Source organism: Lingula anatina, chromosome 4 (assembly GCF_051362555.1).
Source record: "Lingula anatina isolate TDL-2025a chromosome 4, LinAna3.0, whole genome shotgun sequence".
Classification (NCBI taxonomy): Eukaryota; Metazoa; Brachiopoda; class Lingulata; order Lingulida; family Lingulidae; genus Lingula; species Lingula anatina.
In genome coordinates this window covers 4906954-4920274 of record NC_141770.1, presented here as the reverse complement: position 1 = coordinate 4920274, position 13321 = coordinate 4906954, and the positions used below count along the sequence as shown (strand labels likewise).

Sequence of the window (13321 nt, the reverse complement as noted above, 5' to 3'; positions counted from 1 at the left end):
TTAAATTGATTTAACCAGCGTGTAAACACCGGCAGGCTTTGTCAATTTCACCAACTTGTTTATTTCAAACAGTGCACTTTTCGCACATGTGCATTCGTTTGAATCCTGAGCTATTGTGTGAACAATTTATTTGAATGAATTATAAAAATCAATTTGTTCATTTTCCTTTGGTTTGTTAAATATTTTCTATTTCAAGATATGATACTTTACTGCTTAGGGATGCTCTTCCCATTGCTGCATTTTACAATGTAGTGCTTGCTTTATCCACTTGGCGGCAGCACCTTACAGTGAAGCTGACGTCTTCTTCATTAAGTCTCAATGATGTCTTGGTGTGTTTCTGTCTCTGTGTGAATGTGTGTGTGAGAAAGAGAGAAAGGTTCCTGTGTGTGTGTACTAGTACTAGTATATATATTTTTATTGATGATTTATTATCTGTTTTCAATAGAAATGAAGGTGTGTTTCCTGGATTATCATCACACTGAGGACAGTCGAATTTATCTGTTCACCATCTCGTTCTACAACCACACAGTATCAGCAAAGGTCAGTGCAACAATGATATTGCTACACTGGTGATTCTATTCAATCCCATTGTGTCCATCACCACTAAATGTTGTAACAGAGAAATTATCATTTGTAAATGGGTCATTGAGATCCAAATCAGTTTTTCATACAGTATGTTCAAGGTGACAAGGGTTAATGTTATCTGTTTGGAGTTGGGGGGCAAGGGTTCGCTGGGCAAAAATCTTGATATAAACAAAATTTCATGTATACATCTTGATGACTTTGTAATTGTCTATTGAGACCTTGAATGTGTCTGTATATTTTCTGATCACTGTCTATGTCTTTATTGTCACTGTATGTGTTTATTATAGTATAATAATATATTTTGATTACTGTGTTATGTCTGTGTTGTAACTACCGTACATGTCTACATATATATATATATATTTACTGCTTGGGGATGCTCTTCCAATTGCTGCATTTTACAATTTAGTGCTTGCTTTATCCACTTGGCAGCAGCACCTTACAATGAAGCTGAAGTCTTCTTCGTTAAGTCTCAATGATGTCTTGGTGTGTTTTTGTCTCTGTGTGAATGTGTGTGTGTGTGTGTGTGTGGATATGTGTGTGAGAGAGAGAAAGAGATAAAGAGTTTGTGTGTGTGTGTGTGTGAGTTAGAGAGAGAGAGAGCTTGTTTGTGGGAGGGTGTACGTGGTAAGAGATATAGAGAATTTAGTATTAAAAAAAGCTCAAAGAACTTCAAAATTGATTTTAAAAAACTAAACACAATAATTTTATCCCAATTTTGAAAGTTGTATTATTTTTAGCACACAAAAACAGAAAAATTTAACATTTTGTTAAAACAAAGAAGTGTTCAGCTTATCTAGTATTTTAAAAATAATAAAAAATTACTTAACACACACATGATCAGGGGAAAATCTCCTTAAATCTGTAATATTGTGCTATTATATCATGCATACTCAGTTTTAGGTATGCTCAAGGTGGCAATAAAGGGTTAATGTGAGCTGTTGATATTTGGGTGGGGGTGGGAGGGAGTTGTGCGCTTAGCAAAAATCTTGATATAGACAAAATTTTATGTATACATTCTGATGCCTGTGTATTGTCTATTGTGACATTGAATTAGTCTGTATGTATTCTGATCAGCTGAACTCATCTCAACCTCACATCATCATCAGCACAGGTCAGTGCAACAACGATATTGGTACCCTGGTGATTCTCTTCAATCCCATTGTGAACATTGCCACTATATGTTTTACCTGAGAAATTATTATTTTGGAAAAAGTTGAATTAGATCCCACTCAATTTTATATATATTCAAGCCCAGATAGCAAACAGTGGTCGCGCCAACGTTGGCCCGACGACTTTGCCTCCGTCGGGCCAACGTTGGCAGACGACGTCGGTTTGAGGTCGGCATGTCTGGCAGCCCGCTGTCGGCCCATCGGTGATCTGCCACCCTTTTGCCAACGTCACATCGACGCCGGGCCGACGTCATTGCGGATAATGGGCGGTCATCCACTGTTATGCCAACCAACTTCGCGCCAACGTTGGGCATACGCCGTTATGAGCTATTACTATTGGCGGTTAGCCGCTGTTATGCCAACGATGCCACCCTCTTGCCAACTTCGCGCTAATGTCGGGCCAACGTCGTTAACCATCGTTTTACCACCGTTATGTAAATAATGCTGTCCTTTAATTAGCCAAATGTTTTAATGGACTCTCCATGGTCAGCCAGCTATGACTCAATTGGCGAACATTGGCAATAGGGTAGCAGTGGTGTTTCTTCATAAGAACCCTCTCACTAAAGTGAAAAACTCCCGTTGGCCTAAAAAATAATAATAACAATCTGAATCATGTTTTGTGAAGAAACATCTTTATAAATCTAAATGAATTATCTACAGAAACATCTTTATAAATCTAAATGAGTTATTTAAATATTATTAATATCTGTTTAATCTTTCCCGGTATTAATGAACACTAGAGCATGGTGGTTTACTCGGTATAGTGATAATCCAATTAAGATTTAAGTCACATATCAGTTATTAATATCGGTTATTCCGGGTGCGTAACGAGAGTTAAAAAGTTTATAATCCAAAGCGCTCAATTTGGCGACTAACTCCGATCCTCCTTTAGGCACTGAGTTCTGACTATCGAAGTGATCCATGATATATCTGGAATGTTTCTCAAAAGCAATTGAAACTGTAAACGTAATTCTGACATTGCTATCAGTTATCATATCGTTACTCAGTAACCCGCCGCATTTATTCCGTATTGCAGTTGCATTAGCCACAGTGAATAAAATCTGCTGCTACACTTGCTTGGGGATGCTCTTCCCATTGCTGCATTTTACAATGTAGTGCTTGCTTTATCCACTTGGCGGCAGCACCTTACAGTGAAGCTGAAGTCTTCATTAAATCTCAATGATGTCTTGGTGTGTTTCTGTCTCTATGTGAATGTGTGTGTGTGTGAGTTAGAGAGAGAGAGCCTCAGCACATATATGTCAGTGCAACAACGATATTGCTGCACTGGTGATTCTCTTCAATCCCATTGTGACCATTGCTGCTATATGTTGTACCTGAGAAATTACCATTTTGGAAAAGGCTCACTTAGATCCCACTCAGTTTTATATATGTTCAAGGTGACAGCGGTTAATGTAAACTTTTCAACGTTGTGGGGGGGCGAGGGTTCGCTTAGCAAATATCTTGATATAGACAAAATGCCTTAATTTATTGTCGCTGTATGTGTCCATTATAGTATAATAATATTTTTTTATCACTTTGTTATATCTGTGAACTACCATATATCCTCAAACTCAATGGGGCTATTCATATCATGTTAATACATGTTAATATCTATCCTGTACGCTCCTGTTATTGACCATGTTATCTGTTGTTCATGATTAAAATTCAGTGTTGATTGACAGCATTATTTATTATTGCATTAAAATTGACAAAATTACCTATTTTCTGCATCTTTATTTTCTCTACATTTGACAGCTTTTCTGCCTTGTTTATTGATGATGTATTATCTGTTTTCAGTAGAGATGATCGTCACACTGAGGACAGCTGAACTCATCTCAACCTTGCAGCCTTATCACAGGTCGGTACAACAATGCAATATGATATTGCTACACTGGCAATTCTCTTTAATCCCATTGTGACCATTGCTGCTACATGTAAATGTTGTACCTTAGAAATTATTATTTTGAAAAAGGGTCACTTAATTAGATCCCACTCAGTTGTATATATATATATTTTTAAGGTGACAATGGTTAATGTGAACCGTTCGGAGTTTGGGGGGGGGGGGGCGAGGGTTAGCTTAGCATAAATCTTTATGTGGACAAAATTTCATGTATACATTCTGATACCTGTGCATTGATTGTCTTGAATGTGTTTGATTGTATTCTGATCACTGTCTATGTCTTTATTGTTTCTGTATGTGTTTATTATAATACAATAATATATTTTGATCACTGTGTTATTTCTGTTTTATAACTACTGTGCTGTTCTTGTACTTTTAAAGAACGAAATCACTGCCACCAGTGCGGCTCACTTTGGTCTGTGAAAACCGCACAACACTTCAATTGGTTTTCTTCTTTTCTTTTATTTTCTAAGAATACTTTACAAGTCACATGCACATGTTTCTGTATCTGGAACCAGCTACTTTTCTATTACTATACTGTCTGCTGCATTCTATGCTGCTTTCTCTACATTGCCTCTGGCTATCTTGATGTATTCTACACTGCTGGACAACCCAACTACTCCAATATCTCAACTAACTAAAACTGAAAAATAAACTGGCCAACACTGCGTAGAGCAGCTCTACTTATACATTTCCCAAAGTGGAGGACCTTGAATGCTTGACTGCTACTTTGATTGACAGGCAGAGGAAAAGTGGACAGCCTTGAATGGTTGACCACCAACCCCTCTAGCTAGCTAGATAGACACTGCAATCCCCCCCTTTAGTAAACTGATACAGCTTATGGCCCAGTCACAACGTCGGCGATCTGTCGGGGATTAGTTTTGGCCGGGGGTCGTCGTAGAAAATAAAGAATCCTTGAACAATCCTAGCAATAATCCTAATAAAAGTGGAGCAGTCGCATTGTCTGAGATTTTTTCAAGGATTTTGACCCGGTTTTGTCGAAAAATCGTGGGATTAGCCTCCGATTGCATCGGAGGCGATCGGAGACGATATCTGCGAGCGTCTTTTCTTGTAATTTTTTTCCCCTGGGTATATGTGGGGGAAAAGGAGGGAAAAGCCTCTTGCAGCAAGAGCGTCTCAAAATTTAAGCGATCCGGTCAGAGGCGCCCTTATATACACGGCGATTTCCTACCATTCCACTGTACGATTCGTCGGAGACGATCACATAAAGCATACGAATCGTCGCAGGGCACCTCCGATTCAGTCGGAGGGCGCCGGAGACTACTCGCAGACATTGAATCTCAACCTGATTTTCCAATCCCACACAGAATCTTGCGACTAGTCTCAGATTATTCGGAGGACGCCTCTGATTAATCGGAGAGCATCGTAGGTCATCGGAGATTGTGTCTGGGATGCCCAAAATGGGTGAAAAATCTTGCGAGCAATCTTAAAATTTTAAGTTCAAATTTGGGGACCGTGATGGGTGTGGCGATGTCTAAAAAATCTGCAACAACCAGCAGGCGTCCGGAGAGCGCCTCCGACAGGTGCAAAATCGTGAGATCTGTCTCAAGATTTTGTTCAAAGGATGAGTGCGAATAACCATTGGCAAAGTGCCCATCCTCAAATTTTTTAAATAATTTGCTATTATAAAGTTTATGCATATATTTGTTGCATGGAAAAATATTATTTGGTTTGAGGCATTATAACTTAATATTTTTAATGAATTATATGTGGGGGGGGGAGCCGGATTTACCTGTTGTATGCAATCTAATGAATCAGAGCAACTTGTTTCAGCAATTATATTACATAAACGATTTTTTCTAATGAAACTTGTCTTGTGATGTGAAAAAGAGTTATATGTTAAATAATTGTGTTGTGGCACAAGTAAATGGGAAAGTAATAATTGTTTTTTTTTATCCTAGAGAAGAGAGGGAGGGGTGGTATATTCACCTAGCTGTATAAAAGACTTGTTACTAGAAAAACTTGTTTCAGCGTATTTATTAATTTTATATATTTTTTCTCACAGACCAAAATTGTACCAAAATAATGTAAGGTATAACTAAAAACTAAATGAAAATATAGTACACATAATAACAGTTATGGCCAATAATCTGTATGACAATGAAATTAAATCACCTAAAAAGTACTTCATATATGATTATGTATGTGATAAAGAGCTTGTATAGAATGCAATGCAAGAGTTATTTTATATAAAATATACAAATATGAGTATAAAAAATGTATAATGAAACAATAAATAATCCATCAGATGTGCTGTCCGAAACACTTTTTGTCTTGCTAATACTGTCACCACTTGATGTTGGTAAATGTGAGGCATCCAAACAGCCTTCTCCACAACATTATTTTCAATTGTATCCCTGCCTCATGGCAAACCCCATATACCACAGGACTGAAGTGATATGTGCACAACTTCCAACTGTCTTGGAACCAGCTTTACACTGTCAGTACCAGCTACTGATGGGTCTACTTTTGCTATGGGAGGTCTGAATCCATAATGTGTTCTGGTGGCTAGATGTGTGTCTTAATTAACTATTTTGGCTCTAATTAAACCCGGGTGCATCCTTGCATACACTGATTTCAAACTGGCCATCTAGCAGATCGATGCTCATCACTATATTGGCTAGCTTGCTTTATCTGGTAAACTTCTGGTATTTGTTATAGGCTGGTGGTCTCTTGTATGGACTATTTACCAAGTCAATAGGTTTTCACTGATTTCCTTGACAAATAAAGTCATTCATAGCATTTTGGTGAAAAAAAGAAGAAAAAAAAACTCTGCAAAACTACTATGAATAGTGCTGGTGTGGAAGATTAGGTCATAAGTAACAAAACTAGGGTGTGTGATGGGGCCTTTTATTTTACTTTTTATGCAAAATAGACATAAAAGGGGACATTTACACAACAATTTTGGTGGTACAAAATGTACTTCCATGCCCATTAGAGGGGGTTGGGTCAAGCCAGCCTTATGTGTAGAGGTCTATTTCAGCATGGGTCTCTATATAAAGTAGGAGCCACCACAATGTACATCTGCTATTATGATAATTAATATAACTTTGAATATCTGAAGCACATTTTACATTAAATCTTTTTTAATCCTAAGAAATAAGAATGAAAGTAAGATATACTTACTGTATTTGGACTCTTTATTTCCTATCCATATTCCCCCACCCCCTTTTTTTTTTGATAGCATGCATTACATGAAAATGACTTTTTTTAAATTGTAAATGAAAATATTTTACTGACTCTAATCCCTATTTTCCTTTCAAAGACCTACATTTTATTTTGGGTTGTTCTTTTTATGTACAGACACAGATGTGTCTGTACATATTGCCATCACCTGCGTCTGTCGTCGCCGTGCACTTTCCTTGTAAACACGATAAGTGGAAGACATTTTTACTTTTTGGCTTTATATTTACAGAGCTGATGAATATTCATAAAATGCAGGTCAAGTTCGAAAATCAGCATGATCGGGCCATTATTGTAGTAGTTATGCTGTTTTTTCACTTTTCAGCATATATGCAACACTGTAAACACATTTCAACAAAAACTGATAGGCCTGTTGTCATGAAACTCACAGGAAAAATTGATCTTACTAAAACGCAGGTCAAGTTCGAAAATCGGCATGATCGGGCCACTATTTTAGTAGTTATGCTTTTTTTTTCACTTTTCAGCATATATGCAACACTGTAAACACAATATAAGAAAAACAGATAGGCCAATTGTCATTAAACTCACAGGAGTGGTCATTCCTGCTAAAATGCAGGTTAAGTTAAAAAATCAGCATAATCGGGCCATTATTTTAGAAGTTATGCTGTTTTTTACATTTCCTTAGATTCAATTCTTAGGCATGTTAACAGTTTCATTATTTAATTAATAAGATATGTAAAAGTGTTTTTATGTACAGACACACCTGCGTCTGTCGTCGCCGTCGCCGATGCCGATGCCGTCGCCGGCGCCGTGCACTTGCCTTGTAAACACGATAAGTGGAAGGCAGTTTCACTTTTTGGCTTTATATTTACAGAGCTGATGAATATTCATAAAACGCAGGTCAAGTTCGAAAATCAGCATAATCAGGGCATTATTTTAGAAGTTATGCTGTTTTTTCACATTTCCTCAGATTCAACTCTTAGGCATGTTAACAGTCTCATTATTGAACTAATAAGATACGTAAAAGTGTTTGTTTGATATTTCCTGCATCTTTACAACATTGTTAGTTGATTATGTAAAAATGATAGTAAACTTGTTATCGTGTATTGTGTGATAAAGTGTCAAAAATGGAAATAAACTCATATCATTGCAGTTTGTCAGATTTAATCATTCACTATGTTCAGAATCTCAGAATGGAGGAAATTAGACATTTAACACTATTCTATTGATATTTTCCCCATCTCATCAATTTTCTTAGTTGATCATATAAAAATTGCAGTAAACTGTTTATTTTGTTTTATGTTAAAAAAAGTGTTAAAAATGGAAATAAACCCATGTCAGAACAGTGCTGTCTTGTTTCACATTTCCTCAGATTCAATTCTTAGGCATGTTAACAGTCTCATTATTTAACTAATAAGACATGTTAAAGTGTTTGGTTGACATTTCCTGTATCTTTACAACATTATTAGTTGATTATGTAAAACTGATGGTAAACTTGTTATCATGTATTGTGTAATAAAGTTTCAAAAATGGAAATAAACTCATATCATTGCAGTTTGTCAGATGCAATCATTCACTATGTTTAGAATCTCAGAATGGAGGAAATTGGACATTTAACACTGTTGTATTTATATTTTTCCCATCTCATCAATTTTCTTAGTTGATCATATAAAGATGGCAATAACCTGTTAATTTTGTTTTATGTTAAAAAAATTGTTAAAAATGGAAAAAAAAACATTTCAGAACAGTGCTGTCTTGTTTACATTTTGGCATTTTCAAGTTGTGACTTTGAAGTTCCATATGGGCCTGAAGACCTTTGCTAGTCACATTTTCTGAATATCCATGATACTAATATTTTATTATTAAAATTGATGGTCATTATGCTGTTAAACATTATGTAATATTGCATCAAAATTTGAAAAAAAAACTATTTTGGGCACTGCTCCCATGATGACCATTTAAGAAAAACAATGTCACTTACTGTTCTCAAACAGTACAGTAAATATGTACAGATGTGTCTGTACATATTGCCATCACCTGTATCTGCCGTCGCCGCCGTCACTGTCGCCGGCGCTGGCGCCTTGCACTTTCATTGTAAACATGATAAGTGGAAGGCAGTTTTACTTTTTGGCTGTATGTTTACAGAGCTGATGAATATTCATAAAACGCAGGTCAAGTTCGAAAATCAGCATGATCGGGCCATTTTAAGGGAAGTTATGCTGTTTTTTAACTTTTCAGCATATATGCAACACTGTAAACACATTTCAAGGAAAACTGATAGGCCTGTTGTCATGAAACTCACAGGAGTAATCGATCTTATTATAACGCAGGTCAGGTTCGAAAATCGGCATGATCGGGCCACTGTTTTAGTAGTTATGCTTTTTTCTTCACTTTTCAGCATATATGCAACACAGTAAATACAATATAAGAAAAACAGATGGGCCAATTGTCATGAAACTCACAGGAGTGGTCATTCCTGCTAAAACACAGGTTGAGTTCAAAAATCAGCTTAATCGGGCCATTATTTCAAAGAAATGCCGTTTTTTCACATTTCTTAAGATTCATTTCTTAGGCATGTTAACAGTTTCATTATTTAATTTATAAGATACGTAAAAGTATTTGTTTGGCATTTCCTGCATCTTTACAACATTATTAGTTGATTATGTAAAAATGATGGTAAACTTGTTATCGTGTATTGTGTAATAAAGTTTCAAAAATGGAAATAAACTCGTATCATTGCAGTTTGTCAGATTCAATCATTAAAATTTTGCATCAGAATTGACAGTAGCCTATTTTGTGCATAGTTATTTCCTGTTTTTTGTCTGTACATTTGACAGCTTTGCTGCCTTGTTGTACAAACGTTTCACTGTATCTGCCTACCCTTACTATGTAAGCATGTAGCAGCTACATGGCAGGAATAAACATGGCTGCCTGCTAGCATATGGACTGAAAATGTCCCTATTTAGTTTGAGTACATATCGAGCCCAACCCTCAGACAAGCTGATTTTCACATATATCTCACCTTATATTCATGTCTTTTCAACCATGAATAATTAGCTTGTCTGAGGCAGGGGCTCATATAAAAAATGAACATCTTTTACCCTCAAGTCACTAAGATTCTTCTTTCAATCAGCACTACATGTACAAATAAAGTAATCAAAATATTGATCACAAACAATGATTGGCCACATATTGCCTTACTTTTTTACATGGGCACCTTCTGTACCCAATTACAAAATCTGGCAGTTGTCACCTTACTATAACTAAAGATATGTAGCATTGCAATTCAGACCCCCTAAAACACACATTTTCATGAATATTTGACAAGGTCATTTTGACATTAATTTTTTATATTTCAAATTCAATAAAAATTTTTTTAAAGTGGATCATAAAAGTGTAAGACCCCAACTTTAATTTGGCATCATTTTTTTTCCATTCATTCACAATTTATTTTTCATGTACAAAAGTGGGCACTTTTACCCCCTTATTTGCACTCATCCTTTCTCGGGTTTTACCCACCCCCGACACATCGCAACTGATTTGTGACTGGCCACTTACAAGCCATTTCAACTTAAGGTTCAAAGTTCAACACACACTAGCTGAATGTAAACAAAAGCCTATAGCTTACTACAGGAAATAAAGGCTATGTAAAATCATTACACTACTGTATGTGTCTACATATATATATATTTTTATTGATGATGTATTATCTGTTTTCAGTAGAGATGAAGATGTGTTTCCTGGATTATCGTCACACTGACAACAGCTGAACTCATCTCAACCTCTCAGCCTCATCAGAGGGTAGAGAATACCCCCCTTAATCACCAATCACGAAGAATTAAAACAGGTCAATCATCAATCATGAAGATATATTCTTCACGTTTTCTGGGATTGCCCTCATGTACAGAACGTTTGGACGTGTGTCATTTGTTCCGTAAAAGATAATTTAGGTATTGTAATTGAGAGATCTCCTGAGATTTTTATACTCAGGCTTGTGCAAACATATGATATAAAAGGTTTTTATCTACTTATCTTAATAATTAAGAAATATATTAGTTAATGTAGAACGAAAACAGAAATCTCAACATGGGAAGGAACTAGACAATATGTTAATTATTACAGAAATATATTTGTTTATATTCTTTATATATGTATACCGACAAAAAACAACAAAATGTTAAAAGAAAATGGAAAAATATTGATCGCATATTGCAACTTAATTGACAAGCAACAAGCTAATGATATACCTCTTAGAATTTCAATTGTAAGGTTAACAACATGAATTGTCAATCTCTACTCTCTACCCGTTTATTCAATACTGTAACTGTACAACCACTAGTGGGCTAGATTTGGTCTTAAAGTGCAATTTAAGTTCACAAGTGATCTTACACGATCTTAATCATTACAGCAGTAGTCTTAAAATGGACTGAATCTGCTTTTAAGATCAAAAATGATCTAACATCTACTTAAGTGGTCAAGCAGTTTCCTCCCCTCACAACAGGGGATACCTCCCCTCACAATAGAGGACACCTCTGCTCACAATAGGAGAATGTGTAAGGGAAGACAACTTAATTGGCTGTCAGACTAGAAATGGTCTTACTCATGTTTTAAGATCATGTAAGACTATTTGTGTTCTTAAATTGCACTTTAAGACCAAATCAAGCCCACTAGTGAACCTTTTTTTACTGAGAGAGAAAGAGAGTTCAAGTATGTAAATGTGTGTGTGTGTGTTTGTGTGTGATTCATAAGCCAAAAACTGTAAGATTGTATTTTTATTTGCTACCGAATAAATAAATAAATAAATAAATATAAATATATATATATATATATATATATATATATATATATATATATATATATTCAGGTCAATCACCAATCACGAGGAATTGAAAGCTATCACCATTCATCAAGATGGAAAAATGCCGTACTTGCAGGAATGCAAAGAATATATAACATTACCAGAATGATTTATTTCGTGTGTTGAATGACAGGAATCATCTGCTTAGAGATATTCAGCCTTTCGCATTGGTCAGGATTCCCGCGACAGAGACTAAGGCAATAATGTACGAATTGAACCGGAAACTAGCAAACTACTCACATTTCCACTTTTTGGCCTTCCTTTTTTGAAGAGTTTGTTGAATTTATCTCCAGTAAGTGATCGCCTTACAATCATGATGCAAAGTTCAGGACGTTCTAGAACAAATTCTTATAACACTAATTAAACGTTTTCACAAATCACGTAGATTTGGAAGGGTAAATGGCGAATCACATTGATGAATTTATACCAATAACGTGGAACAAAGAAGTTCCTGAATCACATCACACTTGAAAAATAAGGCCAATCATGTATAACGCAAAAGGTATTCTCTACCCTCTCATCAGAAGTCGGTACAACAATGATATTGCTACATTGGCGATTCTTTTCAATCCTATTGTGATCATTGCTGCTGTATGTTTGTACCTTAGAAATTATTATTGTGAAAAAGGGTCACTTAATTAGATCCCACTCAGTTATATATGTTTTTAAGGTGAACTGTTTGGAGTTGGTGGGGCGAGGGTTAACTTATCATAAATCTTTATATAGACAAAATTTCATGTATACCTTCTGATCACTGTGCATTGTCTGTTGTGACATTGAATGTGTTTTTATGTACAGACACAGATGTGTCTGTACATATAGCTGTCACCTGTGTCTGTCGTCGCCATTGTAGTCAGTGTCATCATTGTCATCATCGCCGTGCACTTTCACAGATAACACGATAAGTGAAAAACCGTCTTACCTTTTGGCTTGAAACTTACAGAACTGATGAATATTCATTATACGCAGGTCAAGTTCGAAAATCAGCAGAATCGGACCATTTTTATGGGAGTTGTACTATTTTTTCATTTTTTTCAGCATATATGCAACACCGGTAACACGATAAGTGGAAAACTGTTTTACCTTTTGGCTTAAAACTTACAGAAATGATGAATATTTATAATATGCAGGTCAAGTTCGAAAATCAGCCTGATCGGGCCATTGTTATGGAAGTTATGCTGCTTTTTCACTTTTTATGTACAGACACAGATGTGTCTGTACATATAGCCATCATCTGCGTCTGTCGTCGTCGCCGTCGTCGCCGTCGTTGCCGTCGTGCACTTTTACCGATAACAAGATAAGTGGAAAACTGTTTATTATTACAGCTTGAAACTTACAGAATTGATGAATATTCATAATATGCAGGTCAAGTTCGAAAATCAGCATGATCGGGTGACTTGTAGGGAAGTTATGCTGTTTTTTCACTTTTTTCAGCATATATGCAGCACCGATAACACAATAAGTGGAAAACCATTTTACCTTTTGGCCTGAAACTTACAAAACTGATGAATATTTATAATCCACAGGTCAACTTCGAAAATCAGCATGATCGGGCCATTTTTAGGGGAGTTATGCTATTTTTTCACTTTTTTCAACATATATGCAGCACTGATAACACAATATAAGAAAAACAGATAGACC

General features: G+C 35.9%; 1 long non-coding RNA gene across 1 annotated transcript; it reads left to right on the top strand.

Moving 5' to 3' along the window:
- The first annotated feature begins 287 nt into the window (after positions 1–287).
- On the top strand, positions 288–11151 carry LOC147762120 (uncharacterized). Its single transcript, XR_015334031.1, has 3 exons — positions 288–540; positions 3555–3615; positions 10543–11151. It is a non-coding gene; the product is annotated as an uncharacterized LOC147762120 (long non-coding RNA).
- Positions 11152–13321: the final 2170 nt, after the last annotated feature.